The sequence below is a fragment of the Globicephala melas genome, chromosome 16 (assembly GCF_963455315.2).
Source record: "Globicephala melas chromosome 16, mGloMel1.2, whole genome shotgun sequence".
In the NCBI taxonomy this organism is placed as follows: domain Eukaryota; kingdom Metazoa; phylum Chordata; class Mammalia; order Artiodactyla; family Delphinidae; genus Globicephala; species Globicephala melas.
In genome coordinates, this window is record NC_083329.1 from 54459156 (window position 1) to 54481247 (window position 22092).

General features: G+C 48.0%; 1 long non-coding RNA gene across 1 annotated transcript in view; it reads right to left on the reverse strand.

The window, feature by feature from the left end:
* The window catches only part of LOC115856421 (uncharacterized), a 445827-nt gene that overhangs the window by 300277 nt on the left and 123458 nt on the right, over positions 1–22092 (reverse strand). Inside the window, exon 3 of the long non-coding RNA XR_011376796.1 lies at positions 19904–20026. This is a non-coding gene — a long non-coding RNA (uncharacterized lncRNA). The remainder of the gene's footprint in view (positions 1–19903; positions 20027–22092) is intronic.

Consider the following 22092-nt stretch of genomic DNA (forward strand, 5'->3'; position numbering starts at 1 on the left):
ATGGAGTACAATAGCAGACACAGAGAAGCTATTTGTTGGATGAATTGAATGAATGAAACAATCATTGAATCAGTGAATCCACAAGCAGTACTAGGCATGGTGCTGTCATATCAGATCATCCAGGATTTGGGACAAATTTTGAGCTGGAAGAAGATCTAGAAGTGGTCCAAGGCAGTTTCCCTTTCACAGACCAGCAAACTGTGGCTATGTGAAGTGGAACCTCTGGCCTGGGGTCACACGCTTGGCGATATCAGTAGCCACTGTCCTTTCTCTTACCTGCTATCTTCAAAAGAGAGCATCTTAACAAGACTCATTGTGTTGAGTTTTTCCAAATTTGCCTTGGAATTTCCAGGACAGACACCTAGAAGAAGGTGACAGTCTTATGCCCCAGGGAGTTGGTAGCATCCTGGCACTGGATAGAAAGTTTTTAAGTTGGTCATCTGGAGTCACAAAACCCATCGATGAGGGCTTTGGAACCAGACCCCTGGGGTGAGTCCTGGCATCACCCATTTAGAAACTGTGTGACCTTGGACAGGTTGTGGACTGTCTCTGAGTCTTCAATTTCTTAACTAAAAAATGGAGAAAAATAGTTCACTGAGCTGTTGCAAAGATTCACTGATATAACTTGTAAGACACCCAGAACAGTTCCTGAGTGAGAGGAAGTCCTCAGTTACCGTTGACTGCCATATATTTACGTGGAGCTCTGAACACCAGTACGCTCAGAATCACCTGGAGAGCATTTCAAAGCAGAGCTCCCTGGGTCTCTGCAAGGGAACAGTGGGGTCAAGCATCTGGATTTTTAACAAACACCTGTGTCTAGGTGTCTAGACACCTCATGTTTCACACGAGTCTGATGCAGGCAGCTCTCTGTGCCCACATCTGAAAAAATCAGGTCCACACCTACACTTTGTACTGTGATATGAGTTGCCTCTCCTGCAAATGGAAGGCCAGGAAGGCAGGAATCAGGTACACAGCTACATGGTTTTCACAGCACGTACATTATATGGTCATCAGTCAGTTGAAAGGTAACATTTTGTCCCAAGGACGGCCACTAATTTCAGGGGCCAGAGCCTCTGGAACCCAGGTTTTCAGCTAAGTATGTAACATCCTGAGCTGTTTCTGCATCTTCTTCCAACTGGCTCTTGATGACATTGTCTGTTTCAGTCAACGTGCAATGACTGTTCTCTAGAAGAGATGCCACATAATTCATCTCACAAGTTCAGTCCTAGAAAGATGTCATTCCTCCTGACAGATGCATATGCTTCCTTTTATCCTGCTGTGGCGGATTATTTTTCCAAAGATGGTCACAAAAATATCTCCCACTCCACATGCTCTTCGGCAATGTGACCTGCTCCTCCAGCTCAGTCAGGACACAGAGTCCACTCCTTGAATCTGGGCAGGTTCTCTGGCTGCTCTGACTAAGAGTATCCGGTAGCAGTGATGTCATGCCAGTTCTGTGCATGGCCCTTAACTGGTCTTGCAGCTTCTTCCTCCTATCTCTGAGAAACCAGTTGCCAAGTTAAAAGTGTAACTACTCTGAGACCTTCATGAGGTGAGAAGCCCAAACCCCGTGGAGAGGCCCTGCAGGATGAGATGCATGGAGAGAGAAGCCAAGGAGCAATGACGCAGCAACACGGGACTAAAGAAGCCATTCTTGGAAGTCAATCCTACAGTTCCAGCCACCCCACCTGCTGCTGTGCATCTCAGAGATGAACTGCCCAGCGAGATGCTCCCCCAATTCCTAACCCATAAAATTTTGAGCAAAGTAAAATGATTATTTTAGGCCACTAAGTTTTGAGGCAGTTTGTTATGCAACAATGGATACCCAAAACATATGCTATGAGAAAAGGTAACCATCATGTTTTCCTTTCGTCCTTGGCTGCCAGGAAGCTCAGAGCTAGATTTCTGACTCAGCTGTATCAATCACCCTTAACTTATCCCTACCTCTTGCTTTATGTATATAACATTTGATATTTTAACCCTATGTTAATTAGATTAGATTTGTATCTTTTATTATAAAACTCTCCCGCATTCTTTTGATAAAGAAATGGGAGGATGTTGGGAATTTTATTGCTTCCTCCACCCTTTCTATATATTTTAAACCTCCCATGTGTCAAAGTTCTATTTAATTTCCAGAGCTGGCCCTGGGTACAGAACTAGTGCTGTTGCCCAGTGGGTCGCATTTTCACCTCTGTGATTCCCTGTCTTGCCCCCATCCTTCTCTGGCTCTGGTTTATGAGTACCTCTCACTCTCAACATTCAATCAACCAATTTTCAATTTTCATCTTTACAAGTGGTCTCTCAAGAACCAAAGAGCTTGAAATATCTAAAGAAATGGATTTCTTTTGAGGAAGTTCAAGTTGAATAGTCAAAGAGATATTTTTGGTCAAGGTCATGGTTATAGAATAAATAATACCTGAGGACAGTGTCATATGCAAACAAGTCTCTGTGTGTCCTTGGGCAAATCCCTGAAGCAGAACTGATGATGGCTTTCAAGTACTGAGCAGTCAACACAGCCAGATCCTCTATAGGTCCACAATCCTTTGCATGATATCTTTAGAGCTATATGCATTTTGGAAATCAAACCATTATAGATTTCAGAAAGGTTATAGATTTTAAAACCTATAACCATTATAGATTTTAGGGTACATACAGCATGTAGCTTACATTACCTAACACTCACAGTGGATACTGAGGTATTACCCTGTGATCAAACGCATCAATATCTCTACAGCAAAATACATGAAAAGTCACAATAACAACTCCAAATAGTTTTACTTAAGTTCAGGTCAGATTTTTGTTGCCAAGTGAGTTCAAGTGAGATCAGATTTTACTGCCAAATGAGTTACGAAAAATGCTTTCAGTTCTCAGAACTTTCTAAGTTTGGCATTGTGGATGGAGTTGGTGGTTTCATACTAAGTACTTGCTTGTACTGATCTCACTATCTCATAAAACTGCCAAATGATTAATATTAGTATTATCCCCACTGTATAGATGAGAAAATGGAGACTCAGAGACACTAAGTCATTTGGTAGAGGTCAAAGAGCTCATAAATGGCAAGGCTGGGTTTAAGCTCAGATGTGTCTGATTTTTAAACCTAGATTCTTAATTATTATCCTATCCTGTCTCCTTTGCTCTGTGCCCCTGGTCACCTGAGAAGAAACCTTCCGATAGAGGTCTCTGGGAAGCTAATTTTTTAGGTTGAGGGATTACTAGGGAAGAAGAAGGAAACGGAGAGAGAAATTTCCTTTTACAAAGTAAATAGAATATAACCTTTCCTCTCCAACCCCAGTCCTCAATGGAAAAGCTAAGCAACCTGGATCAACATACAAAAGAGGAGAGTCTTCCAGAAATGCTCCAATTCTTTTCCCAAACTTCTTTTGGCTTGTGGACATTGGACTTTTATCCCACTGCTGCCAGCACATGTATAGGTATTTTAAAATGAGCTTTGCTTTATAGAAAAATGAAAGTCCCAAATCTTTATTAAAACATAATGCTTAGAAAGAGCCCTGGGGGACTTCCCTGGTGGCGCAGTGGTTAAGAATCTGCCTGCCAGTGCAGGGGACACGGATTTGATCCTTGGTCCGGGAAGATACCACATGCCGTGGAGCAACTAAGCCCGTGCGCCACCACTACTGAGCCTGCGCTCTAGAGCCCATAAGCCACAACTACTGAGCCCACGTGCCACAACTACTGAAGCCTGGATGCCTAGAGCCCGTGCTCCACAACAAGAGAAGCCACCACAATGAGAAGCCCACATGCCACAACAAAGAGTAGCCCCCGCTCGCCACAACTAGAGAAAGCCCGCGCACAGCAACAAACACCCAACGCAGCCAAAAATGAAATAAAAATTTTTAAAAATACATTAAAAAAAAAAAAAGCCCTGCACTTAAGGCCCATAAAGATGTGGCTTCCAATATCAGTAATGTCATCCACTGGCTCTAAGATTTGAGAATGTTTTCTCCTATCTAAAGGGCCTGCCTAGAGAAATCTCTTCTTTGCCTCTACCTCTTGGTCCACATGAAAGGTTGGGCCTGGGACAAGCCCTCTAGGCCTTCAGACAGCCTGCAGGAGAGAGGGGATGTGTGTGCTCTGGGCTGAGGGAGCAGAGCCTCACACTTCCCCAAGGTCATTCATTCAAAGTAATCCTCTTACGGAAGTACCCTCTCTGCACCTCTCACCCTCAGTCCCACAGTCACAAAACAAGTCTTACCTCCCCGTCCAGTGTCAGGACAGACCTCTTTAGAGGCAACTGAGCTATGGACACCTTTGTGCTTCAGCCTGTCAAGCAATCCATCCTAATGAGTTTTCACTGTCCAGACTTTATGCAAAAACAGAAAAATCTCCCTTTGTCCTTTCATTCACTTGAAACAAAATTGACTGTTCTTCATGCACCAGACACTGTGTTAAGCATGGGGAATTCATTTCTTCATTCATTTAAAGGACATTTATTGAGCATCTTCTATGTGCCAGGCAATGTACATGGCACTCTGAATACAGCTGTCAATGACAGAGAAAACAATCCCTGTCCTCACGGAGCTTAGACCTTAAGTAAGTCAGGCATGGTCTCTGACAACCCAGAGCTCACTGTTTTGTAGAGAAACTCTCAAAATACAGTGTGATGTCTAGTACAATTGATGTAGCACAGGACTCTATAGAAATGTAGACATCCAGCCTGGACGTGGGGGACATGATATAGACACAATATCTTTCTGGGGGAAATGACAGAGACACTAAATCTGAAGACTGAACGAGGATTATGGTCAAGAGCAGAGAAGAGTGTTTTAGGCAGAAGCAATGTATGCAAATAGAAGAAATATCATGGCTCACACAGGGAACAGAGTGTAGCCCTCTGAGGTCAGGGCAGAGGGTTTGAGGTAGAAATTAATGGACCTGTGGCTAGAGAATAAGGAGGAGTACATCCCGCATGGCCTTTTCTGACAGCAGTGGAGAACTTGGAGCAGGTTACATGTAGAGGTAGGAGAGAAAGAAACGGGTTCTTTGTTATGATTGTTACAAAGCTTCACTAATGACACATTTGGAGAATGACCTCACCCTCATGTGGAATGGGCAAGGGGGAACCTCCTGACACCCACCGGGACCCCTGATGCCCTTGGGGATCCTCTGCCTGAATCTGAGACCCTGGAACAAAGCTGTGGCCTGCAAAGGTGGCGGCTGTGACTGAAGCTGTGGCGCGTGCATTCCTCTAATCATTAAGATGAGTTTCCGAGCTGCTGGGTAGCTAACTCTAGTTGATGTCAGGGTAATTAACCAAGCTGCCTGAACTTTATTCACAGCCTGACAAGGTACACTCCTGGGACTTGTCACTGTGGTTAGTCGGGGGGCGGGGGACTTGACATAGGCTGATTAGGGAGTGTTTTACACAGCAAGAAGCTCTCTGATCTTCAGCTGAGTGGGGCTCCCCCCTCCTACCTCATATCAGAGATGCCTGCGAGGCTAGAGCATAAAGATCATCCAGTCCAACCCTCTCGTTTTCAGATGAGAGAACAGCCATTCTGAGCATGGCTGTGGTTTTCTCAAGGCTGCACGGCGAGTTTGTCCTGGAGATGAGATTACCACCAGATCCTCATGTTTCTGCTCACAGCCTTTTCTCCGTCGTGTCCTTGCTTTATTTTTTTTTTTTTAAGGCTATTTCTTAAATCACTGCTTCTCAAACCTAATGTACATAGGAATTGCTGGGGAACTTGTAAAAATGCAAATTCTGATTCAGGAGGTCTGGTTGTGGCTGAGGCTCTACACCTCCAACGATCCCCAGATACTGATGCTGCTGGTCCCAGGACCATATTATGAGCATCAAGCTGCCCAGAGACCCTTTCCCAGAGACCACCTGCATTTTCAGTGAAACTGGCGTGAGTGACCTGTGCTTATGGCTCACTAGCTCCAATAGGCCCTGAACCCCGAGACCCCTGAAATCAGACTACCTCTGGTTAAAGGGTTCTCATAGGTCCTACAGTCCAGCTCCTGTGCACACTTGAGTCCCCTTGTTCTGGTCAGGGTTTTTCTATGTTTCAACAAATCAACTCAGTTCATTCCACTAAAGCAGGGTTTAAGGGACTGCAGGGAAGCCAGGGCACGAAAGGCATCTCTGCTCACCTCCCCTACTCCCAGCTCTCTAAAGACTTACGTACTCATCAGTTTATTCATCCCAACAAAAGCAAACAAACAAACAAAATCTGCCACCCAAGTTCTCAAGGCTGTGTGACCTTCAAAACCCAGTGCCCGTCATAGCTGGAAACTTTCCTCTCTACTCCTTTTTTCCTTTCTGAATGAGAGAATCTGATGGGCACAGCTCATCTGTTTGAGTCTCTTTTCTTCTCTGGGCCTCAGAAACACCTGCAACAAAGTGACAGGACTTGACTAGGTGGTCTTCCAGGTACTCCCAGGTGTTGATTCTCTGTGACTCTAAGGTTTTTTGCAACCAGGTACTTTAGGAAAACACCTTTATCCTGCTCGCTGGGGAGGACATTCACTCAAAGGAACTGCATTGGGTACTGTTCTCTCCAACTGGTGAAGTAATGACAACAGGTACCCAAGAAAATGGGAAGTTTTCCTATTTCATTTACATGACTGATGCCAGGATGCCATTCCCAAGTGGTGACCATCCCAGCAAGAATATGAGGAGATACAATTCTCAACGCTCAATTCTCAGACAGGGGGTCAAAGGGCTTGGGCATTACCTCTGTGGGTAAGTCCTGTCCTTTCTAGGCCACTGAGACCATTCTCATCCAAGTTGCATTTTCACAGCTGAGAAGACTAAAGTTCTTCTTAGAGCTGGTCTTCAATGGCTCCATCATAATTCTTATTTTACTTTTAAATTCTAAGTCCTTTCTTAATTGAAAGAAGTTTGAAGAGAAGGCAGATATTGCTACTCTCACCACCTCTATGCCCATCTTTGGCTCAGGCCCTATTGGGTTCCCACAGGCCACAGTTGCCGGGGGATGTTTGAATATGTTACACAGGAAGTGTCATGGCACTCCCCAATGGGGGATTATTTTTCAGGTTGCACTTAAGAAGAAAGGCTTCTTTGTGTCAATACCACAGAGGGTTTAAACCTCCTTTCTTCAGCCCTCTGCCTTCATATTTCCACTGCAGCCCCTCATCCCCAGCACAAAGGAGAGTGACTGTCCTACAGAAAGAACACAGTTACTAGAAAAAAATGACAAAGAACTTTCAGAAAGCAGCCAAGGTCACCCAGCCATGACCAAGGCTTTCAACACTTCAGTTTTTGAAGTCAGAAGAGACACTCCAGCTCAGACTGTGTTATACGGAACCAGGACACTGTGAGACACCTGAGGAGGATAAAGACAGAGCTAGGATGATGCCTTTAGATAGCTACATTATGGCTTCTTAAACTTCCGATTATTCAGAGTTGAAAATTTGATGAAAGATAGGGACTTGTTCCTAGATAAAAGCCCATGCATAAACATGGGTAAGGTGTTCCCTGCAATTTCAGAAGCTTTATACCCACCCTAAGCCAACTCGAGAATCTACCCATGGACCACCATACTTCAGGATGGCCACTTTTTTATCTATAGCCAGCCGTGTTGGACTTGACTTTTAGATGCAGATGCTAGAGCCCAGTCAGCAGCTGTCCCCCAGGATTATCTCGGGCTGAGCACATGTGACACTCCATTTGGATATCCTTGGTCTTCGCCATTCAACCAAGCATTGACTAACAGGAGAATGTATGACTGACTGGTGTTAAGAGACCCAGGCCAAGCAGGGGATGCTTCACACAAACTGACTTCGCTTTTCAACAAATATCGCCCAGTGGCTGAAACCTGCTTCGGCCAGACGTGTGTGTGAGCATCAGCTTACAGGAAGGAACGGCACTCAGCAGGATCACGAGGAGTGTGAAGGAGGCCAGAGGTAGGTGGGCTGTGGCTTGGCCTGCGACATGGTGACAAAGAGCCTGGAACTTTGATTTGTGTCTCTTTTCTCAGTCCGCATGAGCAGTGGACTGAGAATCTGGAGACTGGTTGCAAGCCTCATGTGTGACACTCTCTGATGCCCAGAGGTAAGTCTCCTGATGCTGCAGCGTCTCGATTTTCCTGTCCATGAAACAGGGAGCAACTGGGTTACCCAGTCTCCACCCCTAGCCTGAGCATGTCCTAATTCTATGTGGAGAAGGACAGTACGAGACAAGATAAGAGGTCCCACTCCAGCAGTTTCCTCCTCCGGAGTCTGGTCTGGGACCCCTGATACCCAATACCAATGGTCCCTCTCACCCCCTCCCCTAGGCATGAAAGTTGAAGCTTTGTGGCAGGTAACACAACTTGCCTTGTGTTCTGCACTTGAGTGCTCTTGAGTTTCTGCTCCCCAGAAAGATCAGTTTCTTGCCAATGTCATCACTTTTAGCCAGCAGGGACCTATCAGTGGCTCCATCAGGAGCTGGAGGCCCCAACCCCCCTTGGCTTTAAGTCTGAGCCCTGGGAACACTGGGGAAACTTAATTCTCGAACACCTTCCACTCAAAGAGCCACTGTTCTGCAAAACCAGTGCTGGCCCCTGCATTTCAACAGCTTTCGGGTGGGTTTCCCACCCCAGACGTCGATAGGGCCCAAAACGCCTGTGAATGTGTTGACCTGACTTCAACCGCAGGCTCGGTTTCAAAGCGTTGGCTGAAATCTTAGCCCGCCCTCATTCCGTGTGAGGCTTGCTCCTGGAAGCCTCAGGCTGGATCTCAGTTACTGGGAAGGCTTTCCCTGAATGTGGGTTTTCACCCAGTGGCTCCTGATGAGCCATTTCTCGTGGCAGGATGCCCACCTCGTAGGGGAAGCAGCCTTGGTTCTGGGAATTTCTTGCCTCATCCCTCCTTCTTTCTGTGCCCCAGGTTGACAGGAAAGGGCACCAGACGTGCCATCAGAGGAACTGGGGTGCAGCCCTGCCTACCCTTCCTACCTGCCATGCAACCTTGGACAAGTCATTTCTCCTCTGTGGGTCTCGGTTTCCCCTCTGGCCTAAGAGTATCTGGTCTGCCTTCCTCATGGGGAGGAATAAAAGTGCTTTGTAAACAGGAAGCACTACAGAGTGCTATCAGGGAACCCACTCGACTATTTTGGACTTTCTGCTATTTCCCTTCCTGCGCTTGAGAAATTAGCAGGCAGATTGTGAAAAACCAGCCCTGACTTTGTAATTACAAATGTGCACACGTCCCACTGAGCATCATTTTCAAAAGGCATATGAAGCAGCACAGACCGCAGGGGGGACCCACGTACACAGGCCTCCTCAGATCCTGGCAGAAAGGGCCCGGAGAACGCGGTGGTCCCCAGGAGCGGCTGGCTGTTCCTGCAACCCCAGCCCCGCCTTGCAGCCCTAGCAGCTGTATGTTTATCTCCCGCAAGCAGGGTTCTGGTCCACGGAGAGGGGGTGGGACCCTGGTACTCTGCAGGATTCATGCTACTCCAAGTCCACACCATGCCTTCCAGATTCAAATCCCCCAGACTAGAAGCTTTCCAGGAGCTCGCCCTCAGAAAACTCTCCCAAAGCCCCAGTGGCGCCCCTCTGCAGGACTGGTCATTTACCACTTTGTATCGTAAGTTTGCATGTCCAAGTGTCACTTCTTATACTAGACTGGGAGCTTTCGAGAGCAGGCTGTGTTTTCTTCCTGTTTTCTCCCTCATGGAGCCCAGCATACAGTTGGCATTTGGTACATTTTGAATCGAGGAAGAAAGGGAGGCGGGGCAGAATTAAGGCTGCATTAAGTCTCTCATTTATGCTATCTCATGTGACTGTCATGCCAGCCCATGGGGAATGTTGCCTCTGCTTGGCCAGTTAGGACACTGATGCCCCGTGAGTTTATGTCACTGGCTGAAGACCACAGGGCTTGTTGTGATGTTGGGATTTGATGCCACATCTACTCAAAGTCCTTGCTGTTCCTTGCACTCTCTCGTCAAGCTGTCCAGAGGCACGAACGTAGGCTGTGAAGTGTGGGCAGCAAAGAGCCTTAACGAATGAAGCCAAGTGTCAGCTAAACCCAGGAGTCCTGCCCTGACACAAGGGCAGGGTCTTCTCAGATATCAAGGCACCATGGCTATGCTGGCTGGACCACCTCTGCTTTTTAGCAAGGATTTCGGGAGCTATCGCCATGTGCTCCCAGAGCCCTAGCGACCACAGGGATGCAGGACGTGAGGGCACACTGCGCTTGCCTGAGCTGCTGAGGGCCATGCTAGCCAGGCCTCTCCTCCCTCCCATGGTGACATTCCACATGACTTGTTTCACAAGCCAGCTCTCCTGAATGGCTGAGGGGGTGAGAGGGTCTCATCAAAGGTGGGGACACTGCCTAGAATATCCAGGAAGCCACCGAGAGTCAAGACACAGCACCACCACCTTGCTCCCACGGGAGGACGGAAAGGAGAATGTAATTCAACTTGGGGGTGGTTAATGGAAGGCTTCCCAGATGATGGGAGGGTGAAGATTAATTCTGAAGCGGGCATGGATGTTATTCAGGACGGGAAGGGCATTCAAGGCAGAGATGAGGTGAAAGACGGCATCGATCATTCACCCGACGGCAAACAGTTGGATCTGACTGCGGTAGAAATTGAAGGGAGCAGGGCTGGAGGAGAGGGGAGGGGCAGCGGGTAGCGGAGGCAGGGGAGCAGGCAGAGGCTGACTGTGACGGTCCTTGTGAGCCACGCTGAGGAGCTGGATCCCCCAGGCAGGGAGGTGTAAGGAGAGTTTTGAACAAGGAGTGGTGTGCTCAGAGGCAGGTTCTAGAAAGACCACTCTGGGAGTTGATGGGAGATGCTGGTCCCTGGGAGCCAGTCTTGGTTCTGTGGACAAAGGGTGTCCCTCTAATGAAGTGCTAATTGCAAACTGGTCAGTCACACTTTGGAATGCTCTGGGTCCCAAGACCCCAGGTCCAGCTACGCTCATATGAGTGTGGATGTTGACCAGGAAACGGGGCCAGCTCGTTTTCTCGGAAAGAAGCAGTCATTAAAATGCAATCCTAAGACATCAAGGACCCCCCGAGCTCTGTTTATTTTCGCGTGCTGATAAAATCCTCAGAAAGAGAAGCCAAGTCTTTCAGAGCCTGCCTGGATTGCTGCAGGTCTGCGAGAAGTCCGATTGGGAAGTGTGGGTGACGATTTCAGAGGGGATGGAATATGAGCCAGCCTGAGGAAGTGGGCACATGGGGGCGAAGGAGTTCTGAACACAACTGCACAGCTCAGGGTCCCCAGAGCTGCAGCTGCAGCCAGTGCAACTCCACCAGCATGGCAGAGAGTACCTACTGTGTGCAGAGACCTTTCAACATACGGGTGCGGAGCCAGGGAGCACTGGGAGAGAGGAAAGGGCCATTCTGCAGTGCGTGCCTTTTGGAAGGGATGACCAGCTCATCCTCTTAGTGGGGGTCAAACTGGGCTTCTCTACGTGCATTTATAATAAATTCTGCCCTGAAGTTCCCACTAAAGGAACCTACACATCAGATTCCCATCCCCCTTACCCATTTCTTGCTGGAACAAAAATTCCCAATAATTTAGGAGGTCATGCGGGGTAGGCAGCCTCTGAGATAGCCTCTCTGATCCCCGTTTCATGTATTCACACCTGTGTGTCGTCCCCTCCACACTGTACCAGCGTTGGTCTATGTGACCGGTTGCATGCAATGGAAGTGAAGGCATGTCACTTCCAAAGTAGGCTATAAAAGACACTTGGCGTCTCTCTCTGTCTTGGATCACTTGTTCTGGGGGAAGCAGCCACATCACAAGCAGTCCTGTAGAGAGCCGACATCAGGAGGAACAGAGCCTGCCAACAAAAGCCACCTGAGTGAGCCCAATCCAGCTTTTAAATGACTGCAGCCTCGGCTGACACTGTGACTGCAATTTCAAGAGAGAGCCTAACGTTCTCTCTCCAGAGAGCGAAGACACCTGGGTCTGAGTCCACACCAACCTTATGATCTCGGTCAAGTTACCTAACCTCAGTGATAGTATTTCCACCCCTAACATGGAGGTAATAATGGTACCTACCTCAAAATGCTGTGATGAACAGATCAGTTAACAGGGGTAATGCAATTAGCCCAGGGCCTAGTATTTACAAAGCGTTCGATAACCAGGACTAAACACCCTCACCGCGTTTCCAGCCCCTCCTCCCAGACTTTCTGTGGCTGCTTCTGCTGGAGACTGCTCCGTCTCTCCACCTGTCACCCTCACCCATCAGGCTTACTCAGGTGTCTCTTTTGCTCCACCCCCAGTTCCTCTAGGTAGATAATCACTCCCTCTTTGGGGCTCCTACCACGCATTGAAGATTGTCCTGTTTTGTTTTTTTTTAATCATATGTTATTGTCATTTTTCTGGGTCTGCAAGAGCATTTATATCCTCAGGGACACGCACATAGTAGGCATTCGGGAGAAACGCATTAACTGAACGGCCTTAGGTAAAAACGCCCAGGAGGGAAGGAAGGTTGCTCTTCTGCTGACTTGAATATTCGCTTGCAGCCTACGGCAGCTATAATTAGGGGGATGTCTTTCACTCTCATGTGTTCCTTTTACCACCACAGACAGCTCTTGCTATTTCATCCAGTTCCTTTTTGAATAATATCTTCGATTTGCTTTTATTTTATCTCTTCTCATAATTTCGTCTCCCCTTTCAACCTTATCTTTTAAATGGAGACAGCAAGTGCCCGTATAATTGAGACCGTAAATGCACACATAAATTAAAGCAGCTGACACAACTTTACTCCTTCAGTTTGGGGTCTCAACCTGGCCCGGGTTAATCCGCTCGTGTGACGTCGATCAGAGGTGGATCCTTGTGCCGCCTCCCCCATACTTGCCCTAGATGCAGAGAACACGCCGTGGAGCCGCCACGCCACGTGGCTTCTTCACCACAAGACAACCCTGCTTCTCAGAGAGGAAGTCGGAGCTGCAAGAGCTGTGGCCTCAAACGCGGGACCACAGCAAGTGGAATGCCAGGAGTCGCCCACCTTGGGCTTTGGCCCAGGCACCATCTCTAACTCACTGGGGACACAGGACACCTCTCCTGGCCTCCGTCACCCTCCATTTCTTTGTGTGCTTAGGGACAATGACACCACCCTCTTGGGATCTGTTCACCCAGTATTTCTTGGGTGCAGACTCTGCACCCTGCTCTGTGCGAGGTCCGGCATCTGCCTGGGCCAGGGGGACACTTCCCTGTGCTCCAAGGGCCTCTCAGCCTTGACAGGAGAAGGTCTGTCACCAGACCTTCTGCAAGGAGACAGTGGGGGCATTGACTAGAGGTCCAGAGGACACCAGAGAACAGGGAAGACGGACAGCCAGCCAAGGCAGGAGCCCTCAGGGAGTGTGTCAGGAGGTGGCGGCACCAGAGCTGAAGGCAGCCTGAAAGGAGAAGGAGGAGGAACAGGAAGGTGGATTCGCACGTATGCATCTGGCTGCGTGCGTGCAGGGCAGAGCTAGGGTACAAGACAACCGCGGTGTGGTGTCCCAAGTACATGAAGCAGGAGTGGGGAGGGAGAGAGGGAGCCTGAGAGCCTGGCACCAGCCAGAACACATGACAAAGGTAACACAGATGAAAATGCTTGGGGAACTCTGATGTGTGGGCCATCGTCTGTTCCAGAACACTTTCCTTTCCAGCTGCCCATTCTCACAAAAACATGCTGAAGCCAGCAATTTTTTTTTTTAAAAAAGCAGTCATCCTTCCCACAGATTTGCAGAGGACAATGAATTACATGAACGTTCACGAGTTGTCATATAATCAAATGATTGGTGATTTTCTTTCTAATTTCCCTTTCTTCCCCCAGTTGTGTTTCCACTGATTTCATGTTTCAGGAACATAAATGCCACTTCTCTGTATTTTTAGGAATAAATCGAGAGGCACCCATTTAATTCCATTATCCAAGAAACAAAATCACTCTCCCTCCGTCTAGCCCTGCAATCCAATCACCTGCACAGGAGATGAGAAAGGAAATCACTCTGTCTTTCTTTTGCTTCTTCCCTAACTAGTGGTATTTGAGAAAACTGAGTACGTTGTGCTTGATATTCGGAGCCCAGGTCCTCAGACAGAGCTGGGGGCTGAAATGGGAGAGTGTTGGTTGGTTATAGAGGCAAGTATTTCACAGCACCCTTCAACCCCTATGAATGTCTTTGTAGATGAAATAGTCCATTTTGTTGTGACACTACCTTAAATATTTCCATTCAGGTAAGACTCAGAGCATTGTAAATAGTCCCTTTTTATCACACATGTGAAAATTTCACTTTTCTTGTTGGGATTGTGAAAGCAGGATGCCTCACCCCAGTAACCCAGTACTGTTGGCTTGAGTCCTGGCTCTGTTCATGGTATGACCTCCATCATAGACTCCTGGGTCAAGTGGGGACAGCTGGAGGCAGTAGAAAGAGCACTGGACTTGGAAGTGGACAGACTGGATTTGAACCACAACTCTGCCATTTACTAGCTGTGACTTTAAGGCAATTTACTGAAATTTCCTGAGCCTTGGTTTCCTCATTTTGTCAAGTAGGGATAATAACCAGCCCACCGGATTACTGCAGTAAGTAAGAGATGGCACGTGGAAAGGTCTGAGAGAGCGCCCAGCACATGGGGATGCTACACACAGCCGCATGGTTTCTACCCTGCCCAAAGATGCCCAGCCGGGGGGCACGCGGAGCTGACAGCCTGCCTCGCTTTTTAAACCTGCTGGTCATTCATACAGGGTTCTTTTAAAAAATTTCATCCACCCAGAGGACTTGTGGACGGTTCACCCCCAGAGAGAGCTTCTTTGTAATTCACACGAAAGTGTAATGTGGAGAGAGGGGTCCCTGAATACAGGAGGTGGATCTCCACTCCACTCCATTGGTTTCTGCTCCACCATCCTCCTGCCAAAAACCATCCAGCCTCAGCTACAAATCTGTGCAAAAGCAGACTTCGCACCACGTCCTGAAACAGCCCAGCTCATCTTCAGATGTCTCCGTTAAAAAGTATTATCTTAGAGTTTCAGTTTTGCAAGATAAAAAGAGCTCTGGAGGTGGATGGTGGTAACGGTTACACAACATTTAAAAATGCTTAAGTTGGTAAATTTTAAATTATGTGTATTTTATCACAATTTAAAATAATAATTTTCAAAATATTCAACTATTTAAAAAAAGAGTCTAGCTCCCTTTGGTGCTGAGAGGAAATAAACTGATACTTGGCATAGCAGGGGAGTGGGGACTTGCCCTCTGATAGTCAGAACTGAGTACCTATGTGGGGAAAAAGTATTTTCTTATGTTTGAGCTGAAATCTGTTTTCATGTAACTTTTCTCCATGGTGGTCTTTGGGGCGCTAAAGAATAAATGAATCAGTAAATATCGTGGGCTCACTGGGCTAATTTAGTGTACTGTTTAGGTTAGGTTAGGCTGTATTATGCTGCAGAAAAAAATCTTTGGGGCTTAACACAGCAAAAATATATTTCTATCCCGCACCGTGAGTCTATGATGTGTGTGTGTGGTGCAGAGGTGGGGGGACCTATGCAAGACCCACACGCAGGGAGTTTTCACTCTGGGCCACTGTTCCCAGTCGTGGCCATGGGGGAGAGCCTGGGGAGCCCTGCACGGGCCTTTCCCTGCTGCGGCCAGCAAGGGGCACCTTTCCCTCCAGTGGACTTTTCCTTGGCAAGTCACATGACCTTGCCACTTACAAGGGGTCCAGGAAATGTCGGGGAGCAGATGGCCGCTCCAGGGAGCACTGCCGTCTCTGTGACTGATAACTGTGGGTTGATCTGGCTGGGATCTTAGACAAGGTGCTGTCCTCAGGCTCTGGTGCCGGCCTGGGTCCTGCAGGCAACCCCCCTTCCCATTGCCAGGACTCAGTTTTCCCATCAGAGAACAAAGCTATTAACTACCACCTTGGCTATAGATGGGGGATAGAGCTACACCCCATGGTTCTCTAACATGTGCCCCCGTGGGCTTGAGGCATTTGAAAGCACAGCTGGGAAAGACCCCAAAGAATATGGGAACGTGTGAAAAACAGAAATCTGTCCAAGAAGCCAGGGCCCTTTTTCAAATGTTTGGCCCTAGATCCCTCCGAAGCAAACTATGAGTATGAAGAGAGACCGCATTTCCGTTCCTATTTTACCCCAGCCTGTGACGCCTACAGCCTACAGAATCGCCCCACTTTTAATGGTGCCTAGGGTGGAAGGAAAGGCCTGGTCTGTGGCCACAGAGAGAACTTTTGTCTCCAGGGGTGTCTGACCTGCCTCCATCCTGAGGGTTACTATAACTTTTTTAATTAAGGCAAAGTTTGTAGGGAGTTTGCTCTTTTGATGTGGCAGCTGTAGCCGGAAAACAGGCCTATGCCTAAGACTTTACTGCCTGCCGGTGGCCCAGCAGCCTGCCACCCACATATCAGAGCCCACACCCCATAAACAGCCCAGATCATGTTTCTTTAGAACAGGCCGTGTGAGATGGGCCTGGGACCACCATGACATGGAAGGACCACCTGTGCTGACAGTCTCATGGGGCCTGGACCACCCAAGGGTCCCCCCCAAAATGGGGGTAGTGTTTTGAGGTGGCAGAGGAGTGGACAAGGTGACCTCTAGAGACCCGTGACTAAGTGTTTATTCTTGACCTTGATGTTCTACAAGACCCAGGCGAGAACCACGTGAGGAGGGGCGCGGAGCCAGAACGATCCTTCAGGATCATCCCATCAGAGCACACGTTTCTGGCCCTGCTCGACTGGGGGAGGGGAGGGGGGCTCCTTCGGGCATCTTTATATCCCAGAATCGCACATGCAGTAGGCCGGTAACTTAGACGTGAACAGAACTGACAGCTGTATCTTTGGGGAGAGTGATGAATAGAGTGAATTTGGAGCATGTTGTTCTATTATATTCAATACCCGTTTAGGAGCCCCTACTATGTCCCAGGTATTTGTCCTAGGCACTGACAATTCATCAGTAAATAGTAACCCTGCCCAACGAGAGCTCATATTCTGGCGGATCTGAAGTTTATGGCAGCCAGTGGAATGCAGCCAGGTCACACGGTTAACCAGTGGCAGACCTGAGACAAGAACGGGTTTGCCAGCTCCCATGAGAGCAGTGCTTCTCAAGCTTTCCCATTAAAGAGACCCCCATGGGGTATCTGGAGGCAGACCCCAAAGCAGCCAAATGCAGGTGTGACATTTCTTTGACTTTCCAATGCTTTACTTTAAAAATTCATACAAATGGTGATGTCTATGCCATTTCATAGCCACATCTGTTTTACTATAAAGTAATGGTGTAGGTTACTTAGTATACACATGTGTATATATATATATATATATATTTTTTTTTTTTTTAAGTTTCCACCTTGTTGATCCTGCATCTCTGTATTTCCCTTGGCACACAAACGTACACTCCTGGGGATCCACAGGGAGAGAAGTACATTTCCAGCTCACGTGGACTCTTCTAAATGTCTACAGGCCTTATGACCTGGCTCCTCTTTGCTTTTGTTTTTAAAATGAATTGCATCATAAGCAAAGTTTAAAACACATGACACACTGGGGAAAAAAGTTTTGCAAATTCTATTGCCTTGATCTCCCAAATATATACCCTACATATCAATGAAGAAAAAAGACCACCAGCTCAATGCCATCTATAACCATTTACATAGAAAGATATACAAACGGCTGTTAAACATAGAAGACTATGCTTAGCCTAACTCATAAGTGCAAATTTAAATTATGTTGAGATACTAATTTTTAGCTCTCAGATTGGCAAAAATCCAAATGTTGGCTAACACACTGTATTGGTGAAAGTTGCAGAAATGGTTGTGTTTACCCACTCCCGCTGTTGGTATGCAGAATGGCTCAGGCCCTGTGGAGGGCAATTTGGAAATATTATAGAGCAAGCACATTCATGAACAAGATTTTTGTATTAGGTCAACCACTTCCTTCTGAGTGCCAGTTATATTTTTAGCCCTGGCTAGAAACTTTATGAGAATAATGAGGTGTACACACAGAGCCTGACCCCGAGGAGCTTGTGACCCTGCTTAGAGGCACTGGAGATAGGACATAGTAAAAATAACAATATTTTAACTCTTGTTTATCAAGAACTTCCACATGTAATAGGTCATCAAGCATCACAGAAATCCTGCAAGGTAAGTATTTTTCAGTACAGAAAACTGAAGTAGAGCATAATTTTCCCAAGGCCACAATAAGGTAATCTCAGAGCTAAAGTAACCCCCGAGCTAGAGGAAGATTCTGAGATGCCCATGTTCTTTCCACTGGGCCAAGTAGCCGGCCCAAAGGACGACATGGCCACCAGCAGTACCCAGTGTGCGAAGTGTCCTGAGAAATGGTAGCAAAGGTGAACCCGCGTAGGGGCATGTTAAGAGATGGCATTTGCATTGCTCTAACCTGAATCTGAGGTTTCTCTCTATTACTTGCTAATTACGGGTATGACCCTAGATGAGCTGCGAAACCTCTCTGAGGCCTAGAACTTTCCTCCATAACGTGCAGGTGATAATAAGATTTTTGTGGGGATTAACTGAGAACATGTCTTTAAGGTACTTCACCTATTGCCTGCCACGCCGTTTGCACTCAATAAATAGGGTAACGGAGGAGGAGCTAGTGGTGGTGATTAGAGGCTTCATGACCGGGGCAGACCTGGATGGAATTCAAGTTTGTGGCACACACGTGAGCTTGTGCATCGGGAACGAGAGGCTCTTCTCTGAGTTGAGTCCCTGATGTTACTTAAACACAACCCAAGAATGAACCATTCTGTCACCCTCAGCAATGTTTTAGGAAGGTCATGGCAGTTGGTCCATGAGATCAAGGAATCACAGTGTTTCCAAGCTGGGAGGACCAAGGCTCTCAGTGCTAGTCTGGTCAGACCCCTGCTTGTCACAGATGGAGAACGTGAGACTTCGCCCCGAGCGGCATCGTCTCCCCCAGCCAGCCCTTGGCCCCCTTCCTCCAGCTCATCCCAGGACCCATGGGCTGCAGACGGCCTTGGCCTTGATGCTGGAGGAACAGCTCCGCATTTGGGAAGCTGATTCTCCTTTACCCTCAGGTACCCCAGAGCCCAGCAATTGAGCTACTTAGAGGGGAAGTCACATTATTGTTAGGAGAAAGGGGGAAATATCTTTCTTTATGACTTCCCACGGAGGGTTAAGCGCTAACACGGATTCGAGAGGTTTCTGGAAGAGTCCCCAGAATTGCACTATATCCCTGAACCTCTGCCTCGAAGTGAACTTTTAACATCCAGAATGATCCCTGAAAGCTCTTTTCTCCTCCCTGTCTCGGCTGCCAAATTGACTCCCCAAGTCTGCCCTCCGCGTAAAAACACAATGAAACCTTATACAATCAGGAATGTATTCAAGGCTCGTAATAAGTAATTGCCCTATGACCAGCAGTTTGGATCCCCCGGCACACCCTCAGTGGGCCTTTCTCTTTAACAGAACAAGTAAAAGGAACAGATGCAGGGCCTTCCGCGCCAACACCGCAGTGGCCTCGTGCGGGCTTGACAAGGGTCCCTGGGGAAGCATTATTCCCGCGCTAACAAACACACATGGTGAACAGCGGCACAGCATCCGCCCCAGAACGCTGCTCTGGGGACACCAACGCACCTTTGGCAAGTGGCAACACTTCCTTCCTGTGTGTTCCTGACCTGTCCTCCTCCTTTGCTGATGGGGGAGCAGGTCCACAGAAGAAGCAACACGGTCCGAGTGGAATTCCGATACTCCATGACCAACTTCTCTTTCCCCTTACACCCCCTTTGATATCTTTTATCTCTGTCCCATTTCTGCCCGCCCCTTTCTGCCTGCTTCTTCCTCTCTCTCACCATCGTTAGACTGTAAGCTCTTCCCAGGTGAGGTCCACACCTGATTATACTCGGGACCCTGGCATAACACCTGGACACACTAGGAACCCAGTAAACGTCGGTCAGATCAATACATGAAACGAAAAGCACGGTGTTGTTGAAAAATAGGAAACGGAAGTCCACCTTACCAGATGCTGGGATATTCTTTTCGAGATCAATTTCGCTGCGTTTTGCAGATTTCGAGGTCTTTGCTTCTATTCCTCAAGTGGTCGGTGACAATGTCCGCCAGCCTGGCTCTTCCACGTGGAGTCCTGTGAGACAGAGTGCAAGGCATTTCTGAATCTGCCGTTAACAGCACGTAATGATTGTGGGAGGACACATGTTGGCTCTGCCCACCAAGTGCACAGCCCCCTTCTGCTCAGAGCGCCTCTGTTTTCCTCTCTGAGGCTGGCCCCCTGCCCCTCACATGCAGGTCTGGAAGCACCTGACCTCTGGCCAGCGTAGGCCCAGCCCCAGGGCAGCCAATCAGACTCTCTCTCCCAGGCATCTACATCCCCTTGCTAGTGATGAAAGGGCAGGAACTGGTGAGCCTTCAGTGGCACTTGGAGGAGAATGGCCTAAAGTCCCTTCTGGCTCCACACTGGAGCGGCCTCATCCCTACTCTTTGCAAGATCTGGTACATCACCATTTCCCTCTATTCTGTCTACTAACCCCTCCCCTTCCAGTAAGTCCCCTTTTATATTTAGGTTGGCTGGGGCGGTTTCTGTTGCTTGGAACCCCAGCACTCTAATCGGGTTTTCTCAACCTCGACACGATGGATATTTGGGACTGGGTACTTCTTTGCTGTAGGCATCTTGTTGGGAGCCAATGTGGCAGAGATCCAGTGAATGGTGGGTCACCTCGGTCTCCTAACGCAGCCTACTCTACCCTGGGTTTCTCAGCCTCAGCACTACTGATATTTCAGGCTGGATCGCTCTCTGTTATGGGCACTGTCCTGGGCACTGTAGGGTGTTTATCAGTATCCCTGGCCTCTAGCCACCAGATGCCAATTGCAGCCCCCTGGTTGTGACACATGTCTCCAAATACAGCAATATTGTCCCTGGGAGGTAAAACCACTGCTGTAAACTGATTTAGTGGTTGAGAACCAGTTTGATGAGGCATTGAATCAGAACTCAGAGGGTCTGGGATTTATCTGGCCCTGAGCCCCTTGCGCTGTCCTCCTCCCAGGTCCACAGCCCAGCACCAGCACAAGCTTGAAGAAAAACAAAGAGCTGCACAAAAGATGACGTTGGAAGATACGTTACCACCTCACAGAGGGTCTTTACTTGTCAAAGAAGTTAAAACCTGCTCCTTGGCCAGCTGGCTGAATTTGATGATAACTAAAGAAAGTGAATAAATATCCTGACCAGTGGAGTCTGAAGTATCGACATTTCACTTATCATATTGGGTGGCATTCTACAGACAACAGAGAAATTGTTCTTGCAGGGACAGACCTGTCTTTCTTCCATCAAGTGCTCTTTTTGCTATAATGACTAGCATGGCCGGGGTGGGAGGCAAAACAAGGTGAAATTATAAACCTTGGCGATATGGAGGCTCAGAAGCTGCCCTTTCAAACAAAACCAAGCTCCGACCCTTTCTCACACTTCAAATTGAAACCTCTTTGAGCTTTGATAAAACGTCAACTGACATTTTGTTCCTCCCTTCTCAGGCAAGGTCTGCTCACCTCCATGCTTTCTGAGACCACTAGAGCACAGGTCTGCCAAGGACAGCCTGGCCGGTCCAGATCCAAACAGGTAACACTTAATATGCTGATCGTTGAGCTCCGTGCTTAATCAGCACTGGACGGACAGCTCAGGCTAATGTGGGGGACAAGATTTAGGGTAAACTGGGAGTCCGGAGACTGGAGAAGGCTTCCAGCTCCACCACTCGCATGAAGCTTGGGAACCCTTTTTTCCTGCCTTGGTATCCATTTCCCCACTTACGAACTGGAGCTGGAATAGATCGGCGAGTCACAAGCTTATTGCGGTTTCTCTTTGTTAACCTGAACCCACCCCCAAGAACAGACCCTTGGCCACACTCCCATAGACACATCATTTCATAAAATGTATGAAGGTTCCCGGAGTCCTCCACAGCCATGAAGTCCAGGCTGAGGCCATCAGACCAGATGGTCCTTAAGGAGCCAGCCCTTTCCTGATCCTGCTTTGCAGTAGCCCAAGCCCATGGTTAGTTTCATGCTAAGACAGACATGAATTCTAAACACATCTGGCTTGGAATCCCAGCTCCTTCTCTCATCAGCTGTGAGATACTGAGCAAGTTTTCTAAACTTTCTGAGTCTATTTTCTTTGTTTACAAAACAGTGAGATAATATCCCCCAGTA